This window comes from Bos javanicus, chromosome 9, assembly GCF_032452875.1.
Source record: "Bos javanicus breed banteng chromosome 9, ARS-OSU_banteng_1.0, whole genome shotgun sequence".
Lineage (NCBI taxonomy): Eukaryota > Metazoa > Chordata > Mammalia > Artiodactyla > Bovidae > Bos > Bos javanicus.
The window spans coordinates 21798265-21814500 of NC_083876.1; the positions used below are offsets into that span (position 1 = coordinate 21798265).

Genomic DNA, 16236 nt, shown 5'->3' on the forward strand with positions numbered 1-16236 from the left:
TCCTGGGCCTTAGTCTTCACTGCTCTCTCGCCATCTCTACCTGGCAGAACCTACCCATTCTTCTAGGTGCTGCTTAAATGTGTAAAGCATTTCCTTTCACCCACAGGGGTTTCCTTATCTCTTAAATTTTCCATAGCTCTCAATCTCTCATGCTTACTGTTAATATATGCTTACTATTGGGTTGGCCAAAAAGTTCATTTGGGTTTTTCCATTACATCTATGGAAGTCAGTCAGCCAGTTGTATCTGACTGTTTGAGACCCCATGGACTGCAGCATACCAGCTTATGGAAAAACCCAATTTTTTTGGCTAGTCTAATATATTCATCACATCCTGTGTTAGGTTAAGAACTTTGTGTCCATGCTTATGGACTTGTTCCTAGCAATTCTTTAATAATTGTTCGTTGAATTTAAAAAGGAGCACGTATGCTGCTGTTGCTGCTGCCAAGTCACTTCAGTCGTGTCCGACTCTGTGCAACCCCATAGACGGCAGCCCACCAGGCTCCCCCTCCCTGGGATTCTCCAGGCAAGAACACTGGAGTGGGTTGCCATTTCATTCTCCAATGCATGAAAGGTAAAAGGGAAAGTGAAGTCACTCAGTTGTGTCCGACTCTTAACGACCCCATGGACTGCAGCCTTCCAGGCTCCTCCATCCATGGGATTTTCCAGGCAAGAGTACTGGAGTGGGTCGCCAGTGCCTTCTCTAGAAGCACGTATTGGGGAGGTCCAATAATTAGGAAACCATGCTTCCCGTGCAAGGGGCACACGTTCAATCCCTAGTCAGGGAATGAAGATCCTGCATGCTGCATCAGTTCAGTTCAGTTCAGTAGCTCTGTTGTGTCCGACTCTTTGCAACCCCATGGACTGCAGCACGCCAGGCTTCCCTGTCCATCACCAACTCCAGGAGCTGCATGCTGCATGGCACAACCAAAAAAAAAAAAAAAAAATTTTTTAAATAAAAGAAACAGGGTTATTGTTACGAGACAGCAAAAGAGACACCGATGTATAGATCAGTCTTACAGACTCTGTGGGAGAGGGAGAGGGTGGGGAGATTTGGGAGAATAGCATTGAAACATGTATAATATCATGTATGAAACGAGTCGCCAGTCCAGGTTCGATGCACGGTACTGGATCCTTGGGGCTGGTGCACTGGGATGACCCAGAGGGAGGGTAGGGGAGGGAGGAGGGAGGAGGGTTCAGGATGGGGAACTCGGGTATACCTGTGGCGGATTCATTTCGATATTTGGCAAAACTAATACAATATTGTAAAGTTTAAAAATAAAATAAAATTAAAAAAAAAAGAAAAGAAAAGAAACAAGCATGATTCTTATGTACATAGACACACACACATGCACACATATGTTATGCACAACAGTATTTTATACTAAATTAAGAAATTCAGAATTATAAAAAAATATTGATATCCATACATTAAGACGCCACAGAAAAAGTACAGAGATTCAAAGCTAGCAGAACCATGAAGTTACCACATAAAGTGTATCTTCAGTCTTCTAAAATTTGATTTTTAACCACTATCTTCTTGAAAAGACTACTATCTGAAAAATGCTTTCAGAATCTGTATGAAAACTACCATGTAGTTCAGATGAGAGAATTGAGCTAATCAGAAAATCATATAAAAATCATAGGTGGGCCATTTAGTCATTCTGGTGAAGTCTACTGAAGTTAAACATAACCAGCGGCTTTTTTAACTGTATCTGAATCCCAGGGACGGGAGAGCCTGGTGGGCTGATGTCTATGGGGTCGCACAGAGTCGGACATGACTGAAGCGACTTAGCAGCAGCAGCAAGTCATGCAGGTTAATTCAGAAGTAAATCTCCATGGGAAGATTTGTTTTATTTCCTCCGTAGTAGTTTTGTAAATAACTTAAAGCACTGGGTCAGGATGGGAGTAACTGTTAAAGCCTTCTTAATTTAGAAACTCTGGCCTCTGACTTCTATGTATCCAAATAGTGCTAAAGGGAAAATGACATATTCCCCAAGGCTCTGAAAGTCAGGGCTTCCCTGATGGTTTAGTGGTAAAGAATCTGCCTGACAATGCAAGAGATGCAGGTTTCTTGGGTTAAATCCCTGGGTCAGGAAGATTTCCTGGAGAAGGAAATGGCAACTCACTCCAATATTCTGGCCTGGGAAATCCCATGGACAGAGGAGACTGGTGGGCTACAGTCCCTGGGGTCACAAAGAGCTGGGCTCCACTGAGCACACACAACCACAAATTCTGGAAGTCAACATGATACAAATCCTCAAGCCCAACCTGACATGGCTTTCATTTTTTTTGCCATATTTTTTAAAGGGCTATAATTAATAAAATTTTATTTGGATAAAATATCGATTGATGATTCTTATCTTTTTAAATTTATTTTTAGTTGGAGGATAATTGCTTTACAATGTTGTGTTGGTTTCTGCCATAAAAGAACATGAATCAGCTAGAAGTATACATATGTCCCCTCCGTCCCATATTCTATTTTTTAAATTAATTTGTATCAGAGTACAGTTGCTTTACAATATTGTGTTAGTTTCTGTTCTACAGCAAAATGAATCAATTTTAAATGAAATCATTATAGTCTTTTATCATTCATGACCCTCTTTTCCCCTAAATAGAATATACACCCAAACCACTAATCTTAATCCTACCTCAGCAAAACCAGTTCCATAGTGAAAAGAGAAGAGTATAAACCTCACCATTTAAATCCCCCATCTTCAGTTGATAAAATAAAGGAACAGTACTGTTTGTTGTCTTATCGATTCTACAATGAGAAGTGAGTGAAATGAAGCAAAGAAAGCACTTTGTAAATTGCTAAACATCAAAGCTCTGATGATACTGCTGATAATTGCCATCCCCTCCACTAACGTCCAGCCAGGGATTCTGCATTGCCTTCCTGTCCACTCTACATTGCAACTCTCCAAACAGAATCTGTGGCCTTCTGGTTGCTGGTCCTTGGGAGGGCCTCTGGCTCTTCCCGTCTGTCCATCTGGGCTTTGTACTTCCTTCAGAGACTTCATTCCCCCATGAAACTTTCATCCCTAATCAACCCACCAAATCTTTGTTTTCAGAATTCTGTTCACACTTACGTGCTCAAGCTCAAAAAGAAGATTAGTTTATGAATTGGTGTACTGTGATTATTACAAGTCCTGTTGCCACTGCAGTGTAAATTTCTATGTGTAAAGCTGACATCATTTACTTCTTTTGTTTTCAGTTTTTATTGAAATACACTTGATATACTTTATCTGTGTTAGTTTCATATGTATAGAAAAGTGATTGTTATATGTATATATAAAACTACATTTAAAAATTCTTTTTTTACATTCTCTTCTATTATCAGTTATTGTAAGATACTGAATGTAGTTCCCTGTGCTATACAGTAGGTCCTTGTTGATTATTTTATATACAGTTGTGTGTATATTTTAATGCCAAACTCCTAATTTATCCCTCCCTGCACTTCCCCTTTGGCAACCATAAACCTGTTTTCTGTCTGTGAGTCTATTTCTCTTTTGTAAATAAGTTCACTTGTTTCTTTTGTTTTTTAGATTCCACATATATTTTCCTGGGCTCCAAAATTACTGTAGATGGTGACGGTGACGGCAGCCATGAAATTAAAAGAGCTCGGAGGCCCTGTATGATGTAGCTCCCTCCAGCCTCCAACCCCCCACATCCTGGGCCACTCTCTCCACTGCCCCCCAACAGCCACATGGCCTCCTCATATGTCAACTCACCCCAGGTGAGCGAACTTCTCTCGCTCTCTGTACAACCTCTGCCCAACTAGCGCCTGCTTCACCCATACCTTCCTCACATGACTGACCTTCCTACATCATTGCCTCCTGCCTCAGCTGGTGATTCTAACTTTAGATCAGAACTTCACCAGCATAGTTCATTAAAGAGGTGGTGAGGGGCCGGTGCTCCTCTGCTGGTTTCCCTGGTAACCTGTCAATTCCCCCTGTAATTAGCAACTTCCGCTCCGCCCCAGGCCCGTGCTGCCATATCCCGCCCGCCATCAGCTGCACACATGGAATGTTGCTCCAGGACCTTGCTTTCGACAGGTAAGCTCCCCTGTCCATGAAACTGTTGATGTCTCTCTCTGTCACTGCCTCCGGCTTGTTTCTTCGTCCTTGAAGCTGGGCAAATGCAGGCCATGCAGGACTCTGGGGTGCAGCCCAGCACTTGGCAGAGCAGCCAGGAGACCGATGAAACTCCCCTGGGTGCAGAGACATCAGAGAAATCAGGCTTGGGGATAGAAAATTGAGGGTGTGATCAGGGGGTGGCCATCCTACTAATGTGGGGCCTGAAAGTGGGGGAGGGGTAACCCCAAAAGTTTCAGCAGTGATCCTGGGGTGGCCGCCCACTAACTTGTGAGAGCAAGAAAAGTCCCAGGGGTGATCCCAAAAGTTGTGGGGGAGTCCCAGGGTGGCCATTCACTAGTGTGGGTGGCCCTGGGGTGGCTGTCCTTGATGAATGGGGGGACGCCAGGAGAATCCAGAGAACTCACAGACAGGCCAAGGCTGTTGTGCAGATACTGGTCGCCACTACAGTGGGGAGAAAACATTCAATAATAAGTGAGTGGTCAGTTGTGGGCTGACCGATGCCTTTTTTATTAAGAAAGGCCACAGAGGCTGCGCTAACAGCAGAGGCTAACGTTAAGTTGAATGCTTGGTCACCAGAATGTTTCTTCTAGAGTTGAAGGCCCTTCCTGTGAGGGTGGCTCTGGACTTATAAACCCAGGTGGCCTTGTGTGTCTGTGTGCTCAGTCACTCAGTCATGTCTGACTCTTTGCAACCCCATGGACTATAGCTGGCCAGGTTCCTCTGTCCATGGGGATTCTCCAGGCCAGAATACTAGAGTGGGTTGCCATGCCCTCCTCCAGGGGATCTTCCCAACCCGGGAATTGAACCCAGCTCTCCTGCTTTGCAGGTGGATTCTTTACCATCTGAGCCACCAGGGAAGTCCAGGGGTGGCCTTAGATCTTCCTTATAACTGGACAGGGCACTGCTGCGTCATCTCTCTCTCCATGAACCGGGTAAGTGCTTGGCTCCAAAATTTGCCCATATCCTGGCAAATAATTGTTCTGAACACACTAGGTATCTTACTCTTGATACTCTTTGGCTGCTGACGTCTGTATGGTAATTGTGGTATCTGGTTGCAATGCCTGCTACGTACCTGACCCCAAGGATATGGCAGAAGAGGGAATGGACCAAGATTGTAAGGGTTGTGCAGGGTGTGTAGGGTGTGGTCAGGATACTCAAGATGGCTTTTCACTTGCTCTCTGGATATCACTTGCCCGACCAATGTCTGCTTCACCTACACCTCCTGACATTGCCGACCTTCCTATGTACTTGCTCCCAACCCTGACCCAGCTAAACATTGTACTTTCATTTTTAATACTTTTTAAAAATTTATTTGACTGATTGTAGCTGTAGCATATAGGATCTTTTTTCTTGTTGTGGCAGGCAGGATCTTTAGTTGTGGCATGCTGGTTTCCTGATCAAGGATGGAACCCGGGCCCCCTGCATTGGGAACATAGAGTCTGAGCCACTGGACACCAGGGAAGTTCTTCTAATTTTAGGTCAGAATATCTCCACTGCAAAACAGTAGTGAGGGGTGTGCTCCTCTGCTGGTTTCCTGATAACTAATGAGCCAATCTGAGGGCAGAAGAGATGCAACTTTTTTATATCAAGTCTGAATCCAGATTTCAATATCCAAAAGCTAGAGTAAGAAGAACTCAGCAAAGCTTAAGACTGGGGAGAAGTCTTAATTCTCTGCCTTAAGACACTTTCAAGAGTCATTAAAAATCTCATTATCCTTGTTTCTCACTAATCTAAAAAAAGAAAATTGTCTTAAGCCTAAGATAATACTGTATCTTGCATGGTTAATTGTACAAGTCCTTTATAAAGTAGCCAAATACATCTGACCTGCTGCTGTTACTGACTGTAAAGAGTTGACTACGGTGAAAAGAAAGTGAAAAGTGAAAGTGAAAGTCAGTCGTGTCTGACTCTTTGCAACCCCATGGAATTTCCCAGGCCAGAATAGTAGAGTGGGTAGCCTTTCCCTTTGCCAGGAGATCTTCCCAACCCGGGGATCAAACCCAGGTCTCCCACATTGCAGGCGGATTCTTTACCAGCAGAGCCACCAGGGGAGCCCAAGAATACTGGAGTGGGTAGCCTATCCCTTCCCCAGCAGATGTTTCTGACCCAGGTATCAACTGGGGTCTCCTGCATTCGAGGCATATTCTTTACCAACTGAGCTATCAGGGAAGCCCACAGTGAAAAGAAGTGAAAATCAAAATACTCCGTCAATATGACTCATCATAGGTTATGTCAATGCCATAAGAGTGTGAAACAGTGTTTCCAACACCAAAAGCAATTGGATAGTGAGACCTAGGGAAAAACCTGCTTCAGGTCAGAAATGGATCTGTATGATTCACTCAATCGCTCTGAATCTACTTAATATCCAAAGGTTCTCCCATATGTGAACTCACCAAGAAAAGGTTTCACACACTAGAGGACCTAAATGAAGGAATGATCCAAGGAATGGGTTTTAAGCCAAAAAAGCATTTGAGGCAGTAGAATCTCTTTTGTCTGTTTTGCTGCATCAAATACAGGTTAAATGCCTTCTGCGAAGGTAATTTGCAGACCTGCAAGTGAAACGTAAAGGCATTTCTTCTGGACGGAACACCTCTCAGTTTTGATCATTTCTCTTCCTGTCTTATGCCATCTCACTCGACCCTGTTCTGTCCTTTCTTTCCTCTGCTCCATTATAATCTGCATGAGAACCTCATTTAGTTCAGCCTCCTCCACCCAGTGCCTTTGGAGAATGGAGGTTGCTTCTGTCTTTTGGGTTTAGTTTTTCCCGTAAGTATATTGTAAAAACTATATTCTTCCTTCATATCAAAACCCATGCAGTTTTTTTTTTCCAATTTTAGTTTCCCTCTGTGAACAGCAACCTGCAATCAAAATTTTGGCAGATAAATATATTACAGGGCTTTTCATTTTATGAGTGCTGCTGTTGAACTTGGGCATATTATATGGGAGGATAGAGAACATTTTTCATGCCAACCATTAACTCCTCCTCCTCTTTGTTCCCATCACACTGAAACTCCACCTCTATTACTGCATATACAGATTTTAGTGTGTTCATTGTTATATAACCTGCTGCATGAGGGTAGGAGTAAATTTAATTTACTCTTTCATTCAACAAGCATTTGAGTGGCATCTGGGACCAAGCAGTAGACTACTGGTTGAGGATATAAAGAAGAATCTGAGTCTTCTCAAGGAGCCCACTTTTTTTACCTCATCATATGCACCTTTTCATTTGTTGAATTAAACCAAGTCACTAGATACTGCCTTGGCTTGAAGATGCTGAGGGACTTTGGCCTCACTGAATAAGCAAATGTTTCTGTAACGCTCTCCCCATACAACATCACACACTGGTTCCCTCTTAAGTGTCTTCAAGGAACTGTGGCTACAAAGATGACAGAGGATGGGAAGGGAAAGGTCTACCCAGGCAGTACTGGAGGTGAAGGAAGAGCCTGGGGGACAGCAGGAATTGACCATGTCCTTCTGCATCTGTGTCTATATTGAAAGGCAGACTTGAGTAGCTCTATATCACACAGAGTTTTCTTTTATGTTTATTGACATACAGTTGACTTACAATGTTGTGTTAGTTGCTGCTGTGCCACAGAGTGACTCAGTTATACACATATGCACATTTATGTTCTTTTCCTTTATGGTTTATCCCAAAAGATTGGATATAGTTCCCTGCGCTATACAGTAGCACCTTGTTTACTCATTCTGCAGTTTGCATCTACTAAGCCCAAGCTCCCAGTCTGTCCTTCTCCTTCCCTGCCCTTTAGCAACCATGAGTCTCTTCTCTATGTCTGTGGCTCTGTTTCTGTTTTGTAGATAGGTTCATTTGAGTCATATTTTAGATTCCACATATAAGTGATGTCGTACAGTATTTGTCTTTCTCTTTCTGACTTAGTATGATAATCTCTAGTTGCATCCATGTTGCTGAAATGGCATTATTTCATTCTTTTTAATGGCTGGGGAGTATTCCATGGTGTATATGTACCACAGATTCTTTGTCCGTTCTTCTGTCAATGACCATTTGGTTCCATGTCTTTGGCTTTTGTGAACAGTGCTGCAGTGAACACAGGGGTGCAAGTATCTTTTTGAATTACAGTTTTGTCTGGGTATATAGTTTTGTCTGCCCAGGAGTAGGATTACTGGTCCATGTGGCAACTCTATTTTTTGTTTTCTGAGGAACCTCCATACTGTTGTCCATAGTGGTTGTGCCAATTTACATGCCCACGAACAGTGTAGTAGGGTTCTGTTTTCTCCAAACTCTCTCCAGCATGTTATTTGTTAGACTTTATAGTGATGGCAGTTCAGACCAGAATGAGGTATTGCCTTATTCACACAGTATTTTTCTGCTTTTTGAACTCGACCAAACTCAGAATCCAAAGAATCTAAAGTTTAACTCCTAACTCAAATATTTCACAAACTTTGGGCAAGCCATCAACTAAATGCTTCTTTTATATCTTTATATGGTGACCTATGGGCTTCCCTGGTGGCTCAGACAGTAAAGAATCAGCCTGCAATGCAGGAGACCTGGGTTTGATCACTGGGTCAGGAAGATCCCCTGGAGAAGGGAATGGCAACCCACTCCAGTGTTCTTGCCTGGAGAATTACATGAAGAGGAGCCTGGCGGGCTAAGTCCATGGGGTCACAAAACGTCAGACACAACTGAGTGAAAGTGACTTTCACTTTCGTGGTGACCTATGATCTGACACGCCACAGACACGGGTATCTAGACTGAGATGAAGAAAGAGACCTAAGTGGTAAGACCCTCTGGCCAATTAATATCACAGCAAATAGTCTACAGAAAAGGGGACTTAGACTCTCCCAGGGTTCTTAAAGTTTATTTATATTCTTGGTTGTGTTATTGATTAAACCAAGTTCCTTGTTTTTAGGAGTTTCTATTTTAAAACTCCTTCCTAGGAAATAGTAGGATTTAGCCAACAGTTTAGACTTTGATCATTTGTCAACAGTTATTGAGTGCCATTCCATGCCAGGCCCTGTGTTGGGTGCTGCAGGCATGAAGGTAAATATGACTCTCTCTCTGGAATCTCCCTGTTCAGTGAAGGAATAAACAGTTAAATAAATATGCTAAAGGGAACCAGATTTTTAATCCCCCTTCAATTCACAATTGTTTGAGTCACATGTGTCTTCTTCAGAACTGAAAGAGTACTTGCTAGCTTGATTGCCCATCCTTTGGAGATGCAAGTTGGAAAACTAGGGGGAAAGAAGAGACTGGCAAGGAAATGGTAGAAGGAGATGAATGGAATAAAATCGCTAAATCAGACTGCTGAAAGAGCAAGGGGGAAACAAGGGGACAAAGAAAAAAGTCACAGGGAACTAAAGCTGAAGACAGCATTTTGGAGGCTGATATGTGAACAACTCTGAAATACAAGAGTTTATCATGTCGAGGGTAAGAAAACAGAAGAATGGAGAAAATAATTCTGAGAACAGTTATTCTGAGGTAGGGAGTGGCATCTCCTTTATTGTTTGGTTGAGGGAGAAGAGTAAACTTAGAATATATTATAAATCATTTGGGGTCAGCCAGGCCAGGCTTCTTTATGCATGATTTTTTGCAGAGACTGAGCTACAGGGGTCCCCAAGGTTTAGTGTGCATTTGGAATACAGGCTCTATAATGAGAGTGTATAAAGGAGCATGACCATTGAGTTTCAGGTTGGAAATGCCAACATTATTTAGCTAAGAAGAACTTTTCTCGAGCTGAGTGGCCCTAATGGGTGATTTATTTCAATGCAGCATTGTCTTGCAATGCCAGTGAAAGCTCCAGGAAAGCAGCTGATGCATGAATGGTTGGGCAGAATTTTAAGAAAAAAAGAAAAAAACAAGCAAGGTAGGTATTCAATAGTAAAAAGATAGAAAAAGAGTAGAAAAGAAACAGCAGACCAGAAATTCAACAGCTGAATAAAGTTGGAGAAGTTGGGCCTGTGAGCTGATATGTGTCATCCTCAGCTCTATGAAATACTATGATCCTGCTAATGCTTGGCACAGTTTTTCTTTTTTGATGAATAACAGGTGACTTTTGGGCTTCCCTGGTGGCTCAGTGGTAAAGAATCCACCTGCCAATGAGGGAGACAAGGGTTTTTGATTTCTTATTCAGGAAGATCCCACGTACTGCAGAGCAACTAACTAAACCTGTGTTCTAGAGCCAGAGAGCCATGACTACTGAGCCCAGGGACTGCAACTACTGAAGCCCGAGAGCCTAGAGCCTGTGCTCTGCCAGTAGAGAGTAGCTCCTAATCACCACAGCTAGAGAAAGCCTGTGCAGCAATGAAGACCCAGCACAGCCAAAAATAAATAAATAATTTAAAAAAAAATGGTTGATGACGAATGGATAAGAAAGTTGTGGTACATATACACAATGGAATATTACTTAGCCATTAAAAAGAACACATTTGAATCAGTTCTAATGAGGTGGATGAGACTGGAGACTGTTATACAGAGTGAAGTAAGCCAGAAAGAAAAACACCAATATAGTATACTAATGCATATATATGGAATTTAGAAAGATGGTAATGATGACCCTATATGCGAGACAGCAAAAGAGACACAGGTGTATAGAACAGTCTTTTGGACTCTGTGGGAGAAGGCGAGGGTGGAATGATTTGAAAGAATAGCATTGAAACTTGTATATTACCATATTTGAAATAGATCGCCAGTCCAGGTGTGATGCATGAGACAGGGTGCTCAGGGCTGGTGCACTGGGATGACCCTGAGGGAAGGGATGGGGAGGGAGGTGGAAGGGGGGTACAGGATGGGGAACACATGTACACCCACGGCTGATTCATGTCAATGTATGGCAAAAACCACTACAATATTGTAAAGTAATTAGTCTCCAATTAAAATGAATAAATTTTTTAAAAAACCTATACTAAAAAAAAAATGACTTTCAACCTATGACATTAAAATAAATCTGTCATATTTCCAACAAATACAGGATAGGTTTGGTGTTTTTATTTTCCCTTTAGGGGAAAACATGTTTCTACCTCCATTCCTTCCCTGGTGATTCAATATTATGAGTGCGTGTGTGCTTAGTCACCAAGTTGTGTCCAACTCTTTGACTCCATGGACTGTAGCCCACCAGGCTCCTCTGTCCAGGCAAGAATTCTGGAGACGTTGCCATTTCCTCCTCCAGGGGATCTTCCTGACCCAGGGATTGAACCCGCATCTCTTGCATCTCCTGCGTTGTCAGGCAAATTCTTTACCACTGTGCCACCTGGGAAGCTGACATGATGCAGTGTTCTAGATCAAACACAAATCAGCATGAAATATCATGGTATGTACAAGAGACTGCAAGCTGTTCCTTGGAGCTGTAACTGGAGATGAAGGTCCATTTATGGAGTATTTACTCCAGGCCAGGCTCAGAGATGAGCCCTTTCCTTGGACCATTTCATAATTCTCATAACAATCCTGAAGTAGGTACTCTTATAATCCCTATTTGATAAACTTAGAAGGATTAAATAACACTGCCCAAGATCACGCAACTAGCAAACAACAGAATCAGGATTCAAATAAGCAACTAAATTCCAAAGCCAATGTTTCCAGTTACAGGACCTCCTGCCACCTCACGTTATACAGTGGGGTCTGACTGCTGTCCTCCAAGTCTGTGCATCTCCAACTAGGACAGGTGTTCAGGGCTACTTGAAGTCAGAGATATATGTGGTCATTTGCCTAGTAAATCAGTTGTGCTCAAAGGCCTGTGAGGGAACATTCTCAGATAAGAAAATGTTAAAAGGGAAGAACTTTAAAATATCTTCTAAGAAAAATAAATAAGAACATCAGTTCAGTTCAGTCGCTTAGTCATGTCTGACTCTTCAACCCCATGGACTGCAGAATGCCAGGCTTCCCAGTCCATCACCAACTTCCGGAGTTTACTCAAACTCACGTCCATCGTGTCAGTGATGCCATCCAACCATCTCATCCTCTATCATCCCCTATTACTCCCGCCTTTAATCTTTCCCAGCATCAGGGTCTTTTCAAATGAGTTGGTTCTTTGCATCAGGTGGCCGAAGTATTGGAGTTTCAGCTTCAGCATCAATCCTTCCAATGAATATTCAGGACTGATTTCCTTTAGGATGGATTGGTTTGATCTCCTTGCAGTCCAAGGAACTCTCAAGAGTCTTCTCCAACAACACAGTTCAAAAGCATCACTTCTTCATTGTTCAGCTTTCTTTGTAGTCCAACTCTTACATCCATACATGACTACTGGAAAAACTATAGCTTTGCCTAGGTAGACCTTTGTTGGTAAAATAATGTCTCTGCTTTTGAATATGCTGTCTAGGTTGGTCATAGCTTTTCTTCCAAGGAGCAAGTGTCTTTTAATTTCATGGCTGCAGTTACCATCCTGCAGTGATTTTGGGGCCCAAGAAAATAAAGTCTCTCACTATTTCCATTGTTTCCCTATCTATTTGCCATGAAGTGATGAGACTGGATGCCATGATCTTAGTTTTCTGAATGATGAGTTTTAAGCCAACTTTTTCACTCTCCCCTTTCACTTTCATTAAGAGGCTCTTTAGTTCTTCGTTTTCTGCCATAAGGGTGGTGTCATCTACATATCTGAGGTTATTGATGTTTCTCCAGGCAATCTTGATTCCAGCTTGTGCTTCATCCAGTCTGGCATTTCTCATGATGTACTCTGCATATAAGTTAAATAACCAGGGTGACAATATGTAGCCTTGATGTACTCCTTTCCCGATTTAGAACCAGTCTGTTGTTCCGTGTCCAGTTTTAACTGTTGCTTCTTGACCTGCAACATACCATGGGCTAATAAACACATCACTGACTCGGTGGACGTGAGTCTGAGTGAACTCTGGGAGTTGGTGATGGATAGGGAGGCCTGGCGTGCTGCGATTCATGGGGTCGCAAAGAGTCGGACATGACTGAGTGACTGATCTGATCTGATGAATATAAAGGTAAATTATGTGATTTTGAAAAGACCTCATGCTTTTCAAAATCCATCTTTACTTGTTTTTTTTTTCTTTTAGAGCTTTCAAAAATTTTTTATGAAATACTGCTGTAGACATGAGAGGCATGGAGAGCTGCAGTGGAATTGTGGTCAAGTTTACATTGGAAAGATTTTTCACAGTGAGGGGGAAGCACAAGGAGAGAATCAGGCTTCACTGGTAGAGTGGGGTGTGGATTAGAAAACACTGAGCTCCATTCTAGATACCTGAGTCTGAGATGCCTGGCTGCCTCCAGATGTGCATGCGTGTGGGTCTGGAACTCAGGTGAGATCTTCCACAAAGACCTTGTATTGGATTGGCCAAAAAGGTCTTTGGGCTTTTTCCATAGGATGTTATTAAAAAAAAAAAACCCAAGTGACCATTTGGCCAACCCAGTATCACCTTCTTGCACTACCAACTTTCAAGGCGGCTTTCCACCTAGTGCTTCAACAGCATTTGGTACAGAACAGACACTTGAAAACCATTTGTTGAGTGAAGAAAGTGGGGAAAAGAGTATATGTACTAATAATGTGTTTGATAAGAGATTCTGGTTATGCTAAATTACAAAAATGTTCTGAATTAAAGGAACATTATTATATTATTATGTGTTTATTAAATTCATACACATTTATAGGTTTCCTGTGGTATAATGATATTTATCCCTCTAAGAAAATCACTTTCAAGAGAACAAAGTTTCCCTCTAGTATTATATTAAATTATGTTATATTATATATAAAAGCATTATATTAAAAGAAAAGAAAAAGCTTTCACTTTCAAAATGCCAATTGTTTGATATTTCTATAATGCAGTGATGTCACTAAAGGTAAATGTTCATCAAGAGCTTGAATAAACCCTTCCATCAGAGAACAGAAACTGTGTCTTGACTAATCTCTCAGAGGATCCTTGCCTGCCATGTGCTCCACCAAAGTTTGGCCTTTCTAAAACAAGTGGATATATGTACACAATTTTTATATGTATGATATATGTGTGTGAATATATATGTATCTGTACATGTGTGCATGCTTAGATATAACTGCATATTATAGAACTATATATGTATACACATATAGAACATGGATTTTTCATGTTTTCCAATCTGAACTGCGCCGTACTACATTTGAATGTTCACTTTGCCTCAGATTTTTCTCTTGGTGCTTTCATTACTTTTCAATTTTTTAAAAACTCTACAGCCACATTTCCTAAGAGACTTATTTACTTGAGTTTCCTAGTTATAGCTTTATAGATTGCTGGGAGTTCTGGGGCCTTTTGTAACTATGAGATTGTGTTCCAACTTTATGACTCACTTTCTGGGAATCAATTTTCTCAACCCAGAGCCTACTTGATTTCACTGGCCATGATAATTTTGAAATAAACTTATATTTGTCCATAGAAACTATTATCGGCTTGGGTTTTACATTGAATTCCATTTAATGTTCACATTGCGTTTTATAGTATTTGCTTCCTTTAAGTGCACTTTTAGTGGTAAAATAAAATTTTATTTTGTAGTAAACTTCACATAAAGTGATGCAGGTGTATGTATGACCGAATATCACTACTGTCAAGTCTTACAGGTTTTAGTCTGCCTTTCCTTTTCAAACAATCATTAAGTAGCTGTGTGAGGCTGGAGGTCATAAACTAGCCTATAGCGATTTCCCTCTGAAGCAACTCATTAGAGATGTGCATTGATTATGATAGTGACCTGGGGCCCCACCTTCTCTTCATCCTCCCATTCATAACTTTCATTTGACATTGTGGGGCTCTCGATTGCCGACCCTGCTCTAGATGAATTTACCTTTATATTCATCAGATCAGATCCGTCGCTCAGTCGTGTCCGACCCTTTGCGACCCCATGAATCGCAGCACGCCAGGCCTCCCTATCCATCACTAACTCCCAGAGTTCACTCAGACTCACGTCCATTGAGTCAGTGATGTGTTTATTAGCCCATGGTATGTTGCAGGTCAAGAAGCAACAGTTAAAACTGGACACGGAAGAACAGACTGGTTCTAAATCGGGAAAGGAGTACATCAAGGCTACATATTGTCACTGCTTCCCCTAAAGTCTGCTAACATGGAGAATGTGGCTCTCTCCACCCTTGGTATTGCAGTACAAGGAAGCAGAGCTCAAGTCCTCCACATCCGACCCCTCAAACCAATCCTTGAGCAAAATTCCTCTCTCCTTGCAGGTCCAAAGGTTCCAGCCATATCACATTCCACCCTTCCTTGGACTCAAAGTGCCTGTGGATTCCATGGACAATTCTCCCATGTTCAGTAAACATTTTCACACCCAACTGTGGCCTTCCTCTCTATGCCATCATTCTGGGTGACAACCTGCTCGTACAATATCCAGGTTTCACAATTTCTTGACTACCTCCTCATGTTCAGTTACCTTCTTTTCCACTTTATTTCAGCCACACTGTGTCATGAAAAATTTTTTAATGGTTCGAATTAAAAGGTAAACACAAAGAAGTCTCACTCCCCCATATCTACCACATCTTGTTCAAAGCACACAACCCTGATGGTTGACTATTAGGTTCTGATATTTCTTTTTTGTAAGAATTATTTATGTCTATTCTTTTTGCACCCATATTTCTTCACAAATGCTACCATATTATATATACTTCTTATAAATTTCTTTCTCCACTTAACATACATCCTGGTTCAACATATCTTTTTTTTTTTTGCTATATTTCCTATGAATGTTAGTTATAGTTACCATTTTTATTTCTATATCTTTCTGCTCTTTTTTAAACTATTTCTTTTGGTATTTAAGAAGGCTTTGCTTTTCTTCTAGGCTTAAAATAATTCTGATATATTTTGTTTAAAAAAAAAAAAAGTTTACTTTTCCCTTTCTGTGGTTTCTACTCTTTGGTTTGTCAGTGCTGATATATTTTGACTGCACATATTATCTGTACAATGATGAATTTGTTTTAATTTCTACTTTTATTTTTTTGAGGGGTTGGTTTATTCCTACTTCATCAGAGCATATAATGCTTATACACTCTCCCTCTGCCCTTTGTTTTAACTTTGTATCTACACTAAAGTGTATTTAATGTGTACCATCAGTCCATGTGCCAGGGTTTCTCCAGTCTTCCTTGGGCTGGATAGAGCTCACCCTCTAGTTTCATTTGTGAATACAGCACTCCTTGAGTTCTCACATTTTTTAAACTGTTCACTTGAAGGATAACTTATCTGAATA

The 16236-nt window shown here is 41.5% G+C and overlaps 1 long non-coding RNA gene across 4 annotated transcripts in view; it reads left to right on the forward strand.

Annotated features, from left to right (window-relative positions):
* The window catches only part of LOC133253722 (uncharacterized), a 211503-nt gene extending 195818 nt beyond the window's left edge, over positions 1-15685 (forward strand). For 2 of the 4 annotated variants that reach the window (XR_009738394.1, XR_009738396.1), the window contains 3 exons: positions 3543-4052; positions 4921-5026; positions 5457-13451. This is a non-coding gene — a long non-coding RNA (uncharacterized LOC133253722). Of the gene's footprint in view, positions 1-3542; positions 4053-4920; positions 5027-5456; positions 13452-15223 lie in introns of those variants that run through there. The other 2 variants (XR_009738398.1, XR_009738395.1) reach the window with 2 other exon arrangements.
* The last annotated feature ends 551 nt before the right edge of the window (positions 15686-16236 follow it).